Genomic DNA, 15,022 nt, shown 5'->3' with positions numbered 1-15,022 from the left:
TCACAAGTAGGCAGAGAGGCAGGCAGAGAGAGAGGAGGAAGCAGGCTCCCTGCTGAGCAGAGAGCCCGATGTAGGGCTCAATCCCAGGACCCTGGGATCATGACCCAAGCCAAAGGCAGAGCTCTGCTTTAACCCACTGAGTCACCCAGGCGCCCCTATAAAATGTTTTTAATGTTAATACTTCTCCCCATTGGTTTATTGTGAGGATTAAATTAATTAATACAACAAAAGTGTTTAGAACAGTGCTTGGCAAAAAGTAAGCACTCAAAAAATCACCTGTTACCACTACTGATTTCAATCACCAACCACTGGCCTTTTTGTAATTTTTAGAAGGATAAGAGGCCATCTGATTGTTTATGCAGCACTGCACTCAGTTACAGGCACTGGTAGCTTACCATTTAGTCCTCAAAATAGAAATTAAAAGTAACCAGAATCTTGCTGGTCATTTCCTCAGTTCTGACTCTGGGACATGGGAAAATCAGAAAGCTTCAAAGGGGTCCTCACCTCGTTCAGGTTATATAGAACCAAGACAGAGATGGCAGAGAACATGGCCATGCTGAAATCAAGCCCCATGAGAAGGCAGTACCTGGGTGGAACCCTCATGATTCAGACTGCAGGATAGAAACTCAGTATCTTTGGATGCATCCAGAGGTGATCAGACTGAAGGGGATCTGTTCTGCTAACCAAATACCAGGAGATTAATACTGAATCCAGAATTTCAACTACAATCGGTCAACAAATCTTTGAATGCCAGCTATGTAGAAGACACTGTTCTAGAGGTTAAGGATACAGCAATGAAAAAAAGAGATAAAAGTCCCTGCCCTGGAGGGATCAGATGGGCAATAAACACAATTAGTGAGTTAAGAGTATAACACGCCACAGAATGATAGGTGCCACGGAGAAAAATTAAGTGGGAAAGGGAAATAGGGGGAGCAAAAGAGCAAAGGAAGGTGGAGTGGAAGGTGAATGATTTTCGTCAGGGTAGTAAGAGAAGACTTCACAGAAATGGAGACATCTGAGCAAAATCCTGGGGAGATAAGGAAGACATGAAAATGCCTGGAAGGAGCATTTCAAGCATGAGAAACAGCAAATGCACAATCCCCAAGGAGAAAGCAGGGCCAAGATATTTGAGGAACAGCAAGGTGGCCAACATGACCAAAGAAATTAAGAGGAAGAATAACAGGAAGTAAGAGCAAAGAGGTAATGGGAATTTTGGCTAATTGCTAGAATCATGGCTTCTGCTCTGAGTGAGATGGGGACGTGCTGGATAGTTCTGGACAGTGATAGCATGGTTACTCTGGCTGCTTTGTTGAGTATAGAATGAAGATCAAGGGTAGCTGATACAAATCCTAGTCAAAGGTGACGGTGGGGGTATCAGGGGAGATAGGGAGCGTGGTCATATATTTTGAAAGGAGAGCAACACATTTGATGACAGTTTGGACATGGAGTATAAAAGTTGCTGAGTCAACCTCTGCCATGAGTACGACAGAGCTGCTGTTAACTGAGATAGAGAAGGTTGTAAGGAAAGACAGTTTTTGAGGGGAGAGGAGATCCAGGGTTAAGTTTTGTTAGAATGGAAATGGAGAGGTCGGTCCATTAAACATCCAAGTAGGAAAGCTCAGGTACTTGGTTGTACAAGTCTGGGTCTGAAATGAGGAAGTTGTGAGCTTACTTCTACCTACCGTCGTAAGACTGAAAGAGATCACTAAGGGCGTCGTAAGACTGAAAGAGATCACTAAGGGAGAGGTTACAAGAACAGAAGTTGTCCCAGGGCCCTGGATGGCTCAGTTGGTTGTGTCTGGCTTCACCTCTGGTCATGATCTCACGGTCCTGCCATTGAGTCCTAAGTCGGGCTCCCTGCTCAGGGGGGAGCCTGCCTCTCCCTCTGCTCCTCCCTGCTGCTTGTGCTCTCCCTCTCTTGCTTTCTATCTCAAATAAATAAAATCTTTTTTAAAAAGAACAAAAGAAGTCCAAGGACAATGTCCTGAGACATTCCAATATTAAGAGGTCAATGAGCAAAGAACACTGAGAACAGTGACCAGTAGTGTAGGACAAAAACCAGGAGAACACAACGTCCCAGAAGCCAAGTAAAGAAAGTGTTACAGGGAGGAGGGAAGCATCAACTATGTCAGATGCTGCTGATCGGTCAAGTGGGATGAGGACTAAAAACAGGTCATTGGATTAAGTAACATGGAGAGCAGTCGGGTGGAATGCTGGGGGTAAGAGCTAGTTGCAGCAGATTTAACAGAAAGTAAGAGAAAAGGAATTGGGACAGTGAATATAGAACTCTTTCAAGGGTATTTGCTGTAAAGAGAGCAAAAAGAAAGAAGAAAGAAAGAAAGAAAAAGAAAAATGAGACAGTAGTTGGAGAAGGAAGTGGAAATCAAGAGTTGTTTTTTGTTGTTGTTAAGATTAATTTTAAGAAGCAATGTATTAATCTACACGGAGAACTATTACTTATAAACAGACCAGGAATAATTGTAACAGTTCAGTGCTTTCTCATCTCTGTTGGAAAACTATCTGGAAAGTACAATGAGAAGCACAAAATGACTTCCTGATCATTGATAAATTTCACTGATTCCAACTACAAAGAGCCCCAAGCATCCCTCTACACTTTGTAGGAGAGGAACTCAGGAGATCATATGCTAGCATCCACTGGGCAAGGGACCTCTCCCTTGACCAGTGCTGGAGAAACTCTAACCATACTTTCATTATTTTATTCAAGAAACATTACTAAGCATCTATCATATGCCAGTTACTATGGATGCAAGTTCAACAAAACAAAACCTTGCCATTAGGGAGCTCATGGTTCAATGAAGGATGAAGACAAGCAAATGAATAGTTACAATATAATCAGTATTAAAAAAAGTTACATGTACCTATAAGGGTCAAAAAATTAATTCAATAGTTAACTATTTAGTAGTGGGGATACTTGGGTCATTCATTTTTTTTTTCCTTTTTGTTGTTATAAATAGAGAGCCAAGAGTTAATGATTTCAATTATTTCCTGATCCAGAAATATTTACTGGTACCTATTACATTAAGTTTAAGATTATAAGGTAATTATGAAATAGGAAGAAAGCCTTTTATACATCTCTGCATTTTAACTGAAAAAGCAACCAAGAAAATAAATCTGAATGGTATGAACCATCTAAGATCAAAGACAGGCAGGTTGGAAATTCATTCAACAAATACGTATTGAGCACAGGGTATATGTTAGGGCATGGTTCTAATACTTGACATACATCAGCAAACAAAATGAAAATATTACTTTTTAAAACTTGTATTTTAGCAGAGAAGCCAGTCAACAATGAATATAAAAAGTAGTAAAATAGTATGTTTGAAGGTAATAAGTGCCACAGAAAACAGAAAAAAATACTAACAGGATATGGAGATTCTAGAAAAATGGGCTGGGTATGGGGGTGTGGTTGAGGCAGGTGAAAAGTTGCAATTTTAAGTAGTATGGTCAAAAAAAAAAAACCACCAAAAAAAAAAAAACCCACAAGGAGATGCCCTTTTTCATCTATAAATGAGCAATTGGAGTAAATAAAGATGGACTGAGGTGGGTACTTTGATACATTGCTTAAAGGAATGTAAATTGCTATAACTCTTTTGATTAGCAATTTGATAATCAAGGACTAGGAATGCTTCATGATCTTTGCCCCAGTAATTTTACTTCCACTCTGAGGAAGTATCTCTAAATAAAACTTCATGAATAAAGCAAAAGATGATATAGATAGATAGATATAGATAGATAGATAGATAAAGAGAAAAAGAAAGAAAGGGAGGGAGGGAGGGAGGAAGGAATGGAGGAAGAAAAGTCAGTGAGAAACTGCTTTCTCCCTCAGCAGATTTGAAGTGCGGGAGTTAACTCTCTCCATATTTGGAAAAAGAACATTTTAGGCACTGAAACAGCCCCAAGGCACTAAGGCAGAAGTATGGCTGGTGTATGGCCAGGCAAGAAGTAAGGAAACTTCTTCAGAAGAAATTGCAGTAATCCAGGCAAGAAATGAAGGTATTATAGATTTGGCTCACTCACAGTGAAGGTGGTAAGCAGTCAGATTTGGATACATTTTGCAGGTATAGCCAATACATTTTCCTAAAGGAATAGATGTGAGGTGTGAGAGAAAGGCAAGCACTAAGAGTCATGCCAAGATTTTTAACTTCAGCTATTAGGGTGGGAAAAGCAGGGAGTAAAAATGTGAAGGGGAAATTCAATTTAGATTTGGATATTTTGAGTTTGAGGTGTCTATCAACCCAGTTTAAGATAATAACCAAGTCAAGTTGTGAGCCTGGGGTCCCTAGTGACTTGTGGGGAAGGTATAATCGTGAAAGTTGTCAGCGTATACCTAGTGTTTACAACCCTGAGACTGGATGAGAGCACAATGGAGAGCACGATGGTGAACAAGAAATGTCAGAAAAGGAGAGGTTAAGGATTTTTGTATCCTTTAGATAGGAGCAATGTTTTATTCACTACTCTGCCCTCAGTTTCTAAGAGTGCATGGCACAAAGTAGGTGTTTAACCGATATTTTTCGAATAAATGAAATAGTTCACCATGGCCTTGGGGTTAGGTAGGAAAGCAAATTAAGTCATGAGAGGTAATGAACTGGAATAGGCAGGGTTCATGAAATGACTTTGTAGTGACAGTGATAATTAGGTTCAACAGCAAAGGCAAGAGAGAAAAATAACAGGAAAAGGAAGCCGTGGTTAGAGAGAAGCTCTTAGATATCACTTTCTCCTTGAATCTTTTTATAATCAACTTATAAGACCTTCCCCCTTTTCTGGATCTGTCTCAGGGCACAAAACTTCTCCTCTTTTCCCAATATTGATCATATTTTCCAAGGCTACGATTGAGTCAAAAATAAAGGCAGCTTCCAAGTCACAGAGACAAAAAAATGGATGCTGAAAGTTTGACATTTCTCCTTCATTTTCGTGGTTCATAGAGGTGCTAGAGAAGACTAGATGAAATTGAGAGACTCAATTTCAAGTCGGGAGTATATCCAAAATGTTTAGTAAAATAACTTGCACTTGGATGAATGGATGATTGAATGAATGAGTGAATGAACAAACTTAGGTGAGAACAGAGGCCAAGAGAGCAGAACTCAAGGAGAATGTAGGGTTTATAACTGTTGGTGGCCCACAGGTCTGACTACAGGGCACAAGGGAATAAGGGAAGTAGGCCTGCAGTCAGAACGCTCCTAGGAAGTTAGCAAAGTAAGATACGAAGAGATAGGGCCTAACTGAAGGTCATCGTGAGCAGAAAGGAAGAATGTGAAGAAACTTTGAAATAAAAAATTACCAGTTTGACTGGTGATAAAAATAGGCTATGAGTAAATAATTCCAAGAACTTGGTATCATCTATAGGGTAAGACGAGGAAGATGATAAGCTCAGTTTTGAAAACATATTTGACACAAGGGTAAGATGTGCAAGTAAAAGCTAGTAATATCTAACATTTTAATCCACTTATTTTACATGCCAAACATTGTTCCAAGAACACATTCCATCAATGGTCTCATTTAATTATCATAATAACACAAGGATGTAGGTGCTATTATCATCTTTATTTTGCAGATGGAAAAAACTGAAGGACAAGAATGAACAATTTGCCCAGTGTCACATAGTTAGTAAGTGGCTGAACCAGGACTTGAACACCAAGATGTTAAGGAACTTTGCCCAGGACCAGACATATTCATTATTTATTCAATAAATAACAAGTACCGCTACATTCTAGAAATTGTTGCTGGTGCTAGGAATGGGAAGGGAGGGGGAAGAGCTGGTGGTGAACAAGACAGACATAATCACTACCAGCACAGATAAGTATGTAGGGTGAGTTAGAAAACAAAGTGAGAAGTTACAGTTTGGCATGGGGAGTGGGTAGCAAAAAAAGAATTCCAGAGGAAGGGAACAACATCATTAAGTACCTTGAGATGAGAGCCTGCAGTAGGGAACAAAGAGAGAGAGAGAGCGCGAAGAGCCTAGAAAAAATAAAAAGACTAATGTGGCTGGAGTGCTGAGAGCAGGACAGTTGGGAAAGCTGGAGACAATGAGAAGTATGAGGTATGGTAGAGGGTCTGGTGTCCATGATAAGGACCTTAGACTGTTTTCAGTAAGCAAAGGGAAGTCATTAAGAATTCAAGTAGAGTAGTGACTTGGTCAGATTTATATTTAAAAGAAAAAAAATTGACTCTGGCTACAGCATGGCAAATGGATCGGAATAAGCCAAAAGCAGTTCTGTTGGACCTCGATGGTAATCATTGCAGGACTTCAAACGATGGAGGTTGATTATACTAGAGTATGAAAAGGAGCCACAGGAAAGGAGAGGTCGCAAATCAAAATTTTTAAATTTTTTTAAAGATTTTATTTATTTTAGAGTGAGAGAGAGTGTGGGGCCTGGGGAGGGTGAGGCAGAGGGAAAGAAAACATTAAGTAGACTCAGCACTCTGCACAGAGCCTAATACAAGATTTGATTCCCATGGACTCTGAGACCATGACTTGAGCCAAAATCAAGAGTCGGATGCGTAATCGACTGAGCCACACAGGCACCCCACAAATCCAATTTTTTAAGGCAGACACGTGTAGGTGATTTGGGTGTGTCAGAAGTATCTTAAGTTTCTGGCTTGAACTGAGTAGATGAATAGGATGCCCCTTACTGATCCAAGGGCTGTGAGAAGACGATTTTGGAGGGAATATGATATATAGGTTGAGTCTGACATGGCCCAGTCATCCAAATAAAGTGTCACAAAGCCAGTTAGAAATATGAATTCAGAGCTCAAGAGCAAGATCAGGCTTGAGGTATGAGTTGGACCGTCTTTGGCAGAGGGTACCTGTACATGAGGGCTGGGTTATCCAAATACTTGGATAAATATTGGGCTATCCAATATTTGGCTAACAGCGAAGCTGCTTGTTAAAGAACCATCAGAAAAATGAGAGGAAAACTTTGAAATACGAGCAGAAGGAAGAGAATGCTACAGTGAGGGTGTGGTCAATAGTTTCCAACGCTAGAACGAGGTCTTGCAAGAGGAGGACTGAAACTTCAGAACCGCTTCAGGTGCGTGGAAGGAACAGAAGCCAGACCGAGGATGGCGGGGGGGGGGGGGCTGAGGAAAGGGCCACGTGAGAAAGTCCCGTGGGTAAGACACAACTGCAGTCCCAGCTGGGGAAAGACTTAAGGAGAGAAATATTTTTACATAAAGGAGAGCCTTCAGCGTGTTCGAGTAACAGAAAAGCCAGGAGTGAAGGAAGGGTTGGATGTAACCGAGGGAAAGAGGGACCCTCTCCAGCCCCCAGTCCCTGGGAAAGCAGGACATCGAGAGCACCCGGAAGGGCAACTCGGCTTTGCGGCGGGAAGCCCGGAGCGGGTGGGGCTCCGTCCGATGTGACTCGGTCCCCTCGGCTTCCTAAAGACAGATTCGCTTTAAAGGACATTAGAACCGTAAGACCGGAGAGCCCGGGGAGAGGACTGCAGAGCTCAGTAAAAATTAGAGCCAGAAACGTGGCCTTGAGCGACCTCCGAGAAAGCAGTGTCAGAGTCACAGGAACGTTAGTCACGCCGTCGGGTTCCCCGCGCGGGTGCAGGAAAGGGCGCCGCGGCTGCAAACCGCGGCGGTGAGAAACCGCGGCGAAAAGACAGCGACCCCGTGGCATCGTCCGGGGGGGGGGGGCGGGCAGGTTGGGGGCGGGGTTCGTACTTCGGAGTGCCCCAGAGCAACCTCGGTCGAGACAGGTCGTTGCTCGGGGATCCCCAGGGACCGAACAGGTTATCACGGCCTGGCTGCTGGGCGGCGTCCCGCGAGGCGCCCCAAGTCCCGGGGCCTACGTCCCCCGAGATCGAGCACTGGCACGGGCGGCCGCCGGGCAGCTCCGCCGACTCTCGGACAGAAGAGGCCGCGGGCCGGGCAAACCCTTCCCAGCCCCGCGCCACAACGCCCGCGCGGCGCAGGGGCCCCGGATCCCGGCACGCGGCCCAGGCCCCCGGCTGCGCGGCGGCTGCAGAGCCTCCGCCACCCGCCCTCCCGGCTCGCCCGGCTCTGGCTCTCAGCCGCGTCCCAGACCTGGCGGCGCGTCGGCCGCGTCCCCGCCGCGTTTTTGAAAGTTCTCGGGGCCGCAGGCGCTCAGGGGCCCGGGGCTCAGGCCCCCGCCGCCGCCGCCGCAGCCGCTCTAGAGCCCGCCGCTTGCTGCCACAGGGGCAGACAGGCGCGGGGGTTTCCACCGAACGGTCGACACGCGTCAGGAATTCCCCCGAAGAGCCACACACAAGCCACCTTCCTCCTGCCCGTTGCCGCCGCCGGGTTTTATCCGCCAAAACCGCGAGGTGGGGCTCAGACCACTCCTCCCCCGCCCGTCCCTTCCCACCTTAGCCACCACCCAACTCCAGGCGGAACGCCCTCGCCTCGGCCGAAGGACCCCGAAGGCCTTCGGCAAGTTCCGCCTCCAGCGCGGGGGGGCGGGGCCGCTCGAGCTCCTCCGGGCTGAGCTCGGCTGTTTCCGTGCGCGGCCGCTGCGCACTCGGCACTGGGCGGCGCTGGCTGGCTCCCTGGCTGCGGCTCCTCAGTCGGCGGCGGCTGCTGCTGCCTGTGGCCCGGGCGGCTGGGAGAAGCGGAGTGTTGGTGAGTGACGCGGCGGAGGTGTAGTTTGACGCGGTGTGTTACGTGGGGGAGAGAATAAAACTCCAGCGAGATCCGGGCCGCGAACGAAAGCAGTGACGGAGGAGCTTGTACCACCGGTAAGAGGAGCAGGAGGAGGAGGCAGGAGCCGGAGAGAGCCGGGGGGACGGAGGGGGGACGGGGAGGCGCCGGACACCCGCGCTCGGGGCCTTCCCCTCGCAGGAGGGGCCGCGGTAAAGATGGAGCCTCCGCCCGAGCCCCACAACATCGCCGCCGCTCGCAGCGAACAAAGAATAATGGCGGCGGACTGGAGCCAGCGGCGGCCGGGGCGGCAGCGACTCTGCCTGCAGCCAGCGGCGGCGCTCATGGCGGGGGGCGGCGGGCGGCGGGCGGCGGGCGGGGTGGGAGCCGGCGGCCGGGGGTGTGTGCGGGCGGCCGGCCGCGGCGAGCTGGCGCCCGCGTTCCCGCCGCCGCCGCCGCCGCCGCCGCCGGGCCGGGCGCGGAGCCGGGAGCCCGGAGCCGGGAGCCGCCCCGGGGGAGGCCGCCCGCCGCCCGCCCGGCCCGGCGCTGCCCCCCGCGCCGCCCGTCCGCTCGCCCGGCCCCCGCCGCCCGCCTCGCCCCCGGCCTGGCGCGACCTGGCCCGACGGTCCGCCGGGGCAGCGCCGCCGGGGTGCCCGCGGGGGGTGGAGGAGGAAGAAGGCGACAGTTGAGGGCAGAGGAGGTGAAGGTGCCTGCCTTCCCGGTAGCCTCGGTGCCTGCCATGCCCGCTGCGCGAGGGGAAGCGCTGCAACGTCTGACCTGCTCTTCTCTCCACGCTTTTTGTGCAATAAAGTTCGGAACCAAAGGTTTCCTCTCGTGCTGTATTTTATTCGTGCCCTTTCCCCCCGCTCCCACCCCATTGGGGAGACACTGTTTTCTGTTCTTTCCTGCTTAGTTGACATGACGAGAGCCGCGCTTTTAAAGATCATTTTTGACTCTCTCCCTCACTCTTTTTGAAGTCAGTAGTCAGTCCTGGAAATGCATTCTTTGGGGAGGAAGGCGGGTGCTAAGAAAAACAGATTTGTAAAACTTTTTTAAAAAGCTGTTGGGATCCTGTAAAAGGGAAGCTGGTGTTTGAAAACAGTTTCGGTTTTAACCCTTTTCAATAAGGTAGTAATCCTCCAGAGCTATCATTCTGAAACGCTTCTTTGAAACGAAGGGTAGCCGACTCACTTTTGTTTTGCCTCACTTTGGGGGTTAGGGGTAACCGAGGTTGGGTCCTCTGGATCTCCCACCCCCTACCAAGGTTCCCACGTTTCTGTCTAAACTTAAATAAGAGATGGATTAATACTAATTCTAAAAATAGGCCTTTAGAAGTATCCAGTGTTTGCCTTCCAGGCAAGAAGTAACTCCGGCGGGGACCGACCATAGTTGAAGCCACAAGGCTTATTTTTTCTTTGCCTGTTGGGAAAAAGGAACGGCAGAGAAGTCACTGACACATTAAAGATTAAAAGACAGTTTTGAAAGGACCTGGAATATGACCTATTTAAGTTTGTGATAGCTTCCTAAGAAGTTAGAATTTTATCCTAGCCTTAGCTTGCATCGGTTCAGCCTTCTAAAGGGTTGGTGTAAAAGATACTTTGGTTGTCAGCTCTTGAAATCTTTTTACACTCACGGCTCATTTCCTGCTTTAAAAGCAAAGCCAAAACAGTTATTTTAGGTGGTGCAAAAGATGAACAAGTTATTCGTTGTAAGAATACTCTCGTAGTAGGATGGCATCGTGATGGATACATACAAGGTTTCTTCTTAAGGATAAATACTGATTGATAATAGAAGCCCTGTCTTTGGTTTTTCTGTATCCAAGTCACTTTTTCAAAACTACTTTACTGTAAGTCAAACAACAACAACAAAAAACATGTTAACAATATGTTATTGCTGAGAAACTTCATTAAGATGCAGTTAAGAGTGCTTACATAAGGATTGGGGAGGTGATTTTACTTACCAACACTGAAGTAGTTACAGTATCGAAGATGCCATAGATTACTGTTTTTCCTTTGATTTTCGCAGGCCAGCATCAGTTGAGTAGAATATTTTTCCCTTACACAGACTATGCCAGTGACTCTTTTTTTTGTGAATTTAAAGGGAAAGAATTTTTTTTTCAGATGGATTTTTTCTTGTCTTATCCAAAAGGTCTTTTAAATTTTGTTTTATTCATAGATTCATAATCTGTAATTCTTAGCAGTTCCAAGTGGAATGTTTTAGACTTTTATATTCATTAATTTTTGAATGTTCACTTGGAGCATGGTTATAACTTATACTTATGTCACTTCTCAGGGAATCATGAAAAATTACAGTTAAATCTGTACTCTTTTTTTTTTTTAAGTGGTTACATCTATTCAGAAAGTGAATAAAAAGATCTTTGACCCAAACAGACTGAAAAATGTTAAAGGGCCACTTCTTGTGGAATTTTAAAATTCTGGTGATACCCCTTTTTGAATGATTTTTCCCCCCATGTAAGAACCTAGGGGAACTTAGAAACCTGATTCATAATATGGTACCTTCCTTTTCCTGCTTTTGAAATTAATTTTCCTGATTATATCTAATAGAAATTTTCTATAGACAAGTAGCTTTATTTTATAATCTCCCATCCTAAAGCATTGGATTTTACTTTTTGGATATAATGTGGTTATAATAAAACCAAGTATGCCCTCTTCACCTTATTTCAATAGTTTTAGTCATTTTTTTCCACAGTAGAAAAAATTGTAACATAATGGCTTTCAGTGTATCGCTGAAATTTATAATTCAGTTTATTCCATAAAATAATTTAGCAGATATGGTTATATAGACTTGCTTATAACAGCCTGTGTCAGTCTTTTACAAGCATGTGCTTCTTGATGTACAGTGTTTCTTCCAGTGATGGCTTCTTTATTGAATACTTATGCCTCTAATCTGAATTTAAGAATATACTAGATAATCTGGGAATGGAAAAAATGTAAGGGTTTTTTTTTCCTTACTCATGTGTGAACTCATCTGTACTACAGAATCACTTGAGGCAGTAGTTGGTCATAATTCAAATATTTAGTTGCCTGCGACAGAGAATGTAGTTAGTGGAAAGAGCATTGGGTTTGGACTTAAAGGCCTGGGTTTCATTCCTTCTGTTGCCACTGCTATCATGTGCCTACCCCTCAAGAAATTTTGTGACCTGTGGGAGTTCCTTAATCTTTCAACTTTGGTTTCCTTATCTGTTAAATTAGAATCCCACCTACTTTATAGGGCTGTGCGATAAATTATAAAGTACCTCCTTAGGGACTTCATGATAGCTATTCATTTTAAAGCTTTTTTAACTTCTTGGCTGTGGGACCTTAAGTAAATTTCTTCTCCGTTCCTCAATTTCTTTGGTCACAAATATACTATACCTACCTCATAGAAATGTAGGTGTTATATAATATACATATTAAATGCCTAGCATTTCACAAGTGTTCAACAAACATTTCCTATAATTTTAAGATTATTCATTATTACTACATTTAATACACCCAGCCAGAAACTGCAACAAATCCAGAGATGAATTACACTGTTTTATCTCTACCCTCAAGGAACTTTTGGGGACACGATGACTAATGAGACAGAATATATGTCATAAGAAAGCAATCAAAGGAGAGATCACCCTTGGTGAAATAATGGAAGAAAGGAAGATTATATATTTATATTTCCAATTTTATTTTCTTAATAAGTAATTCATTCAGGAAGTCCGTAACTCAAAGCATATAAAATGTAATACGGCAGATTGTCATGTGATACACCCTCGTGTTCATTCCCATTGCCCAAGTGTTACCAATTTCTTCTTTGTCCTTTCAAAGGTAATTCTATCATATAAAAGCAAATACTCTGTGTTCCCCACCCTGTGCCCACACTTTTTTTTTTTAAACAAATGATAGTATACTATATACACTCTTCTATGTCATCCCTTTTTTTCACTTAAAATGACTTGGCCATTGGTTTGTATCAGTACATAAAGAGCTTCACTTTTTTTTAATGAGGCATCTTATTGTATGGATATACCTGTATTTAGTAAGTTGATTTTATTTTTAGGTCTTGTATGACCTTTTAAGCGAAGGGCTTCTGTCATTAATGTCTTTATTTCTGTTGAATGAGAAATACCAGTTTCTGACAGGAAATGGTTATTTGAACTGCCTTATTACCTTTTAAGCTCTAGTTTTTAAAAGTTTTAGTGAAATGAGTCAGATGTGCATAAAAAGGCAAGTGTGTAAGAGTTAATTCACAAACTGTGTTGTCTGAATTTAACTCTTTTTGTTAAGATTCTTGTACCTTGAACAGACTTCCTTCTATTATTGCAGCCAAAAAGAGTGTCTATAGTTTTTTTTCTAAATGAGAAAGAACATCTCATGTAGTCCAGTCTTTTTTTTTTTTTTTTTTTTTTTAAGCAGACTATTCTCATGCAGTATTACTGCCCAGCAGTGCTGATTAGGGTGCAGCTTTTTCCCTGGTGGTTGTTTGTTTTTTTGTTTGTTTTTTTTTTTGCTTCTCATGATGATGTTCCAGTATTTCTTCGTGTTATTGTCAGTGAGTTTTATATTTGATACCTAGGTAAATAGCAATAAATAATAGCAAATAATCTATAAATGGCAAGAAATAAATGAGTTTCACCTATATGCTTGAGTACTTAGACTTTACTGCTTAGGTGATTGTGTGTGAGGGGTGGGGGCGTGTGTGTAAGTCCCTGGTCAACCAATTGGACAAAGTAATACTCAGTTCAACTAGAACACAAAACAAGTTTCAGTACCTTTCTCTTTCTTTTTGGCTGTTAAGTAGCATTTAACTAAAGTACATTTTACATGCAGTTAGTATATTTATCTTTAAAATACAAATTCTGTAAGTTTTAAGTTGATTAAACTTAGAAAATGATAACTAATAATCCAGCAGTAGGGACATACATAAGTCTCTTATCTCTCAAAAAAAGCCATTAAATGAAACTCTTGTGGTATATTTCATTTTCTGTATGCTGAAGCTGACAGTTACATGTGTGAAAGTTCTTAGTGTAAGAATATTGTCTTACTAATATTTTCATGATTTATAGTATTTTATATAAAATATTGACATATTTGGTTTTTACCTGCTCAGGGACTAAAATGTTTACAAAGCAATCATCTTTACGGATTTAAGGGGATGGAGATCCATAATTGAAATCTGTAAAGGCAGAGAATTTTCCTTCTAGAACCTATCTGTGGGAACCAGGGACTTAAATGATTTCTCACAGTATCCTGGAATCAGTAAATTGTCTTCTGTGGTAGAGGTAAAGATCATGAACTAAAGGGACAAACTCATAGTGTGAAAATGACTGTTTTCCTCTGCCAATTTTATATGCTCAATCATGATAGAAGAGCTTAATCCTAGTCAGCCTCTGAAGCTATAAGAAGAAAGATGGTTTTAAACATATTCTATATTGATAGCTATCAATATTGGTTTTTGAGACATGTTTGAAACCTGGATAAAGAGTAGCTGTTGGATTTTCTTACTCAGAATGCTTCTCTCCCCTTAATAAATATATATACTCTTTGTTTTGCATTCTTAGCTCTGCCAGATATGGCCCTTTGAGATGTATTTTGTTATATTTCACCTAGAGTCTTGCTCACCTGACTTCTAGGTTATAAAAAAGAAGGGAGGGGGCGAGGCAAGTCTTTAGTATTCTGGTGTTTATTCAAGCAGATAAGTGAAAGAGACTATTTTACACCACCAAAGCTAAAAACATTACCTTTAATATGTAATCAGTTCTTGGGGCTTAGTGACATGAATTTCAACTTAAAAAGTACCACTCCTTGATAAACTTTTAATTGCCTGAGTTGCTTTTTCTTATGGTTGAGTTGAAATAATAAAGGAGTTTTCTGTGAATGAGATAGGCTGTCTGAACAAAAATGAAAAGCAGTTTTCTGGGGTGTCTGGGTGGTTCAGTGGGTTAAAGCCTCTGCCTTTGGCTCAGAGTCCTGGGAAGGAGCCCCACATCGGGCTCTCTGCTCAGCTGGGAGCTTGCTTCCCCCCCACGCCCCCTGCCTGCCTCTCTGCCTACTAGTGATCTCTGTCAAATAAATAAAATCTTTAAAAAAAAAAAAAAGGAAAGCAGTGTTCTTTCTGCTGTTGAATTAAAATAGAAAATTATGATCTCTGAATAATCTAATAAACAGCACGGTTTAGAGAGTGAGAGATCTGAGGGATTGATGGTCAGTTTTTTGCAAAAAGACTAGAAGTACAGACTGATACTTTGTTACAGAAGAGAGAATTAAGTAGAAACTTAAAATTGCTAAAAATGACCTTGCTGTAGTGGTAAAGGATAGATCTGAAAGTTGATGGTAATAGGAAATTTTTTTCCCAAAGGTTAGTGAATCTTTTCTGAAACTAAGATTTCTCTCTTCAATTTTAATAG

At 43.2% G+C, this 15,022-nt stretch overlaps 2 protein-coding genes across 15 annotated transcripts in view; one reads left to right on the top strand and one right to left on the bottom strand.

Moving 5' to 3' along the window:
• The window catches only part of PLEKHM3 (pleckstrin homology domain containing M3), a 1,279,556-nt gene that overhangs the window by 834,818 nt on the left and 429,716 nt on the right, over nt 1-15,022 (bottom strand). The gene's annotated exons all lie outside the window — the stretch shown is intronic.
• Nucleotides 8,448-15,022, top strand: part of CREB1 (cAMP responsive element binding protein 1) — a 62,923-nt gene continuing 56,348 nt past the window's right edge. For 3 of the 14 annotated variants that reach the window (XR_014300438.1, XM_082690051.1, XM_082690056.1), the window contains exon 1: nt 8,490-8,723. The gene's annotated coding sequence lies outside the window, so the exon portion shown is untranslated. Of the gene's footprint in view, nt 8,724-15,022 lie in introns of all 14 variants that reach the window. The other 11 variants (XR_014300435.1, XM_082690054.1, XR_014300436.1 and 8 more) reach the window with 7 other exon arrangements.

The sequence above is a fragment of the Mustela nivalis genome, assembly GCF_964662115.1.
Source record: "Mustela nivalis genome assembly, chromosome: 11".
Taxonomy (NCBI): domain Eukaryota; kingdom Metazoa; phylum Chordata; class Mammalia; order Carnivora; family Mustelidae; genus Mustela; species Mustela nivalis.
The sequence above is the reverse complement of the archived record's forward strand: the minus strand, read 5'-3'. Positions and strand labels throughout refer to the sequence as shown.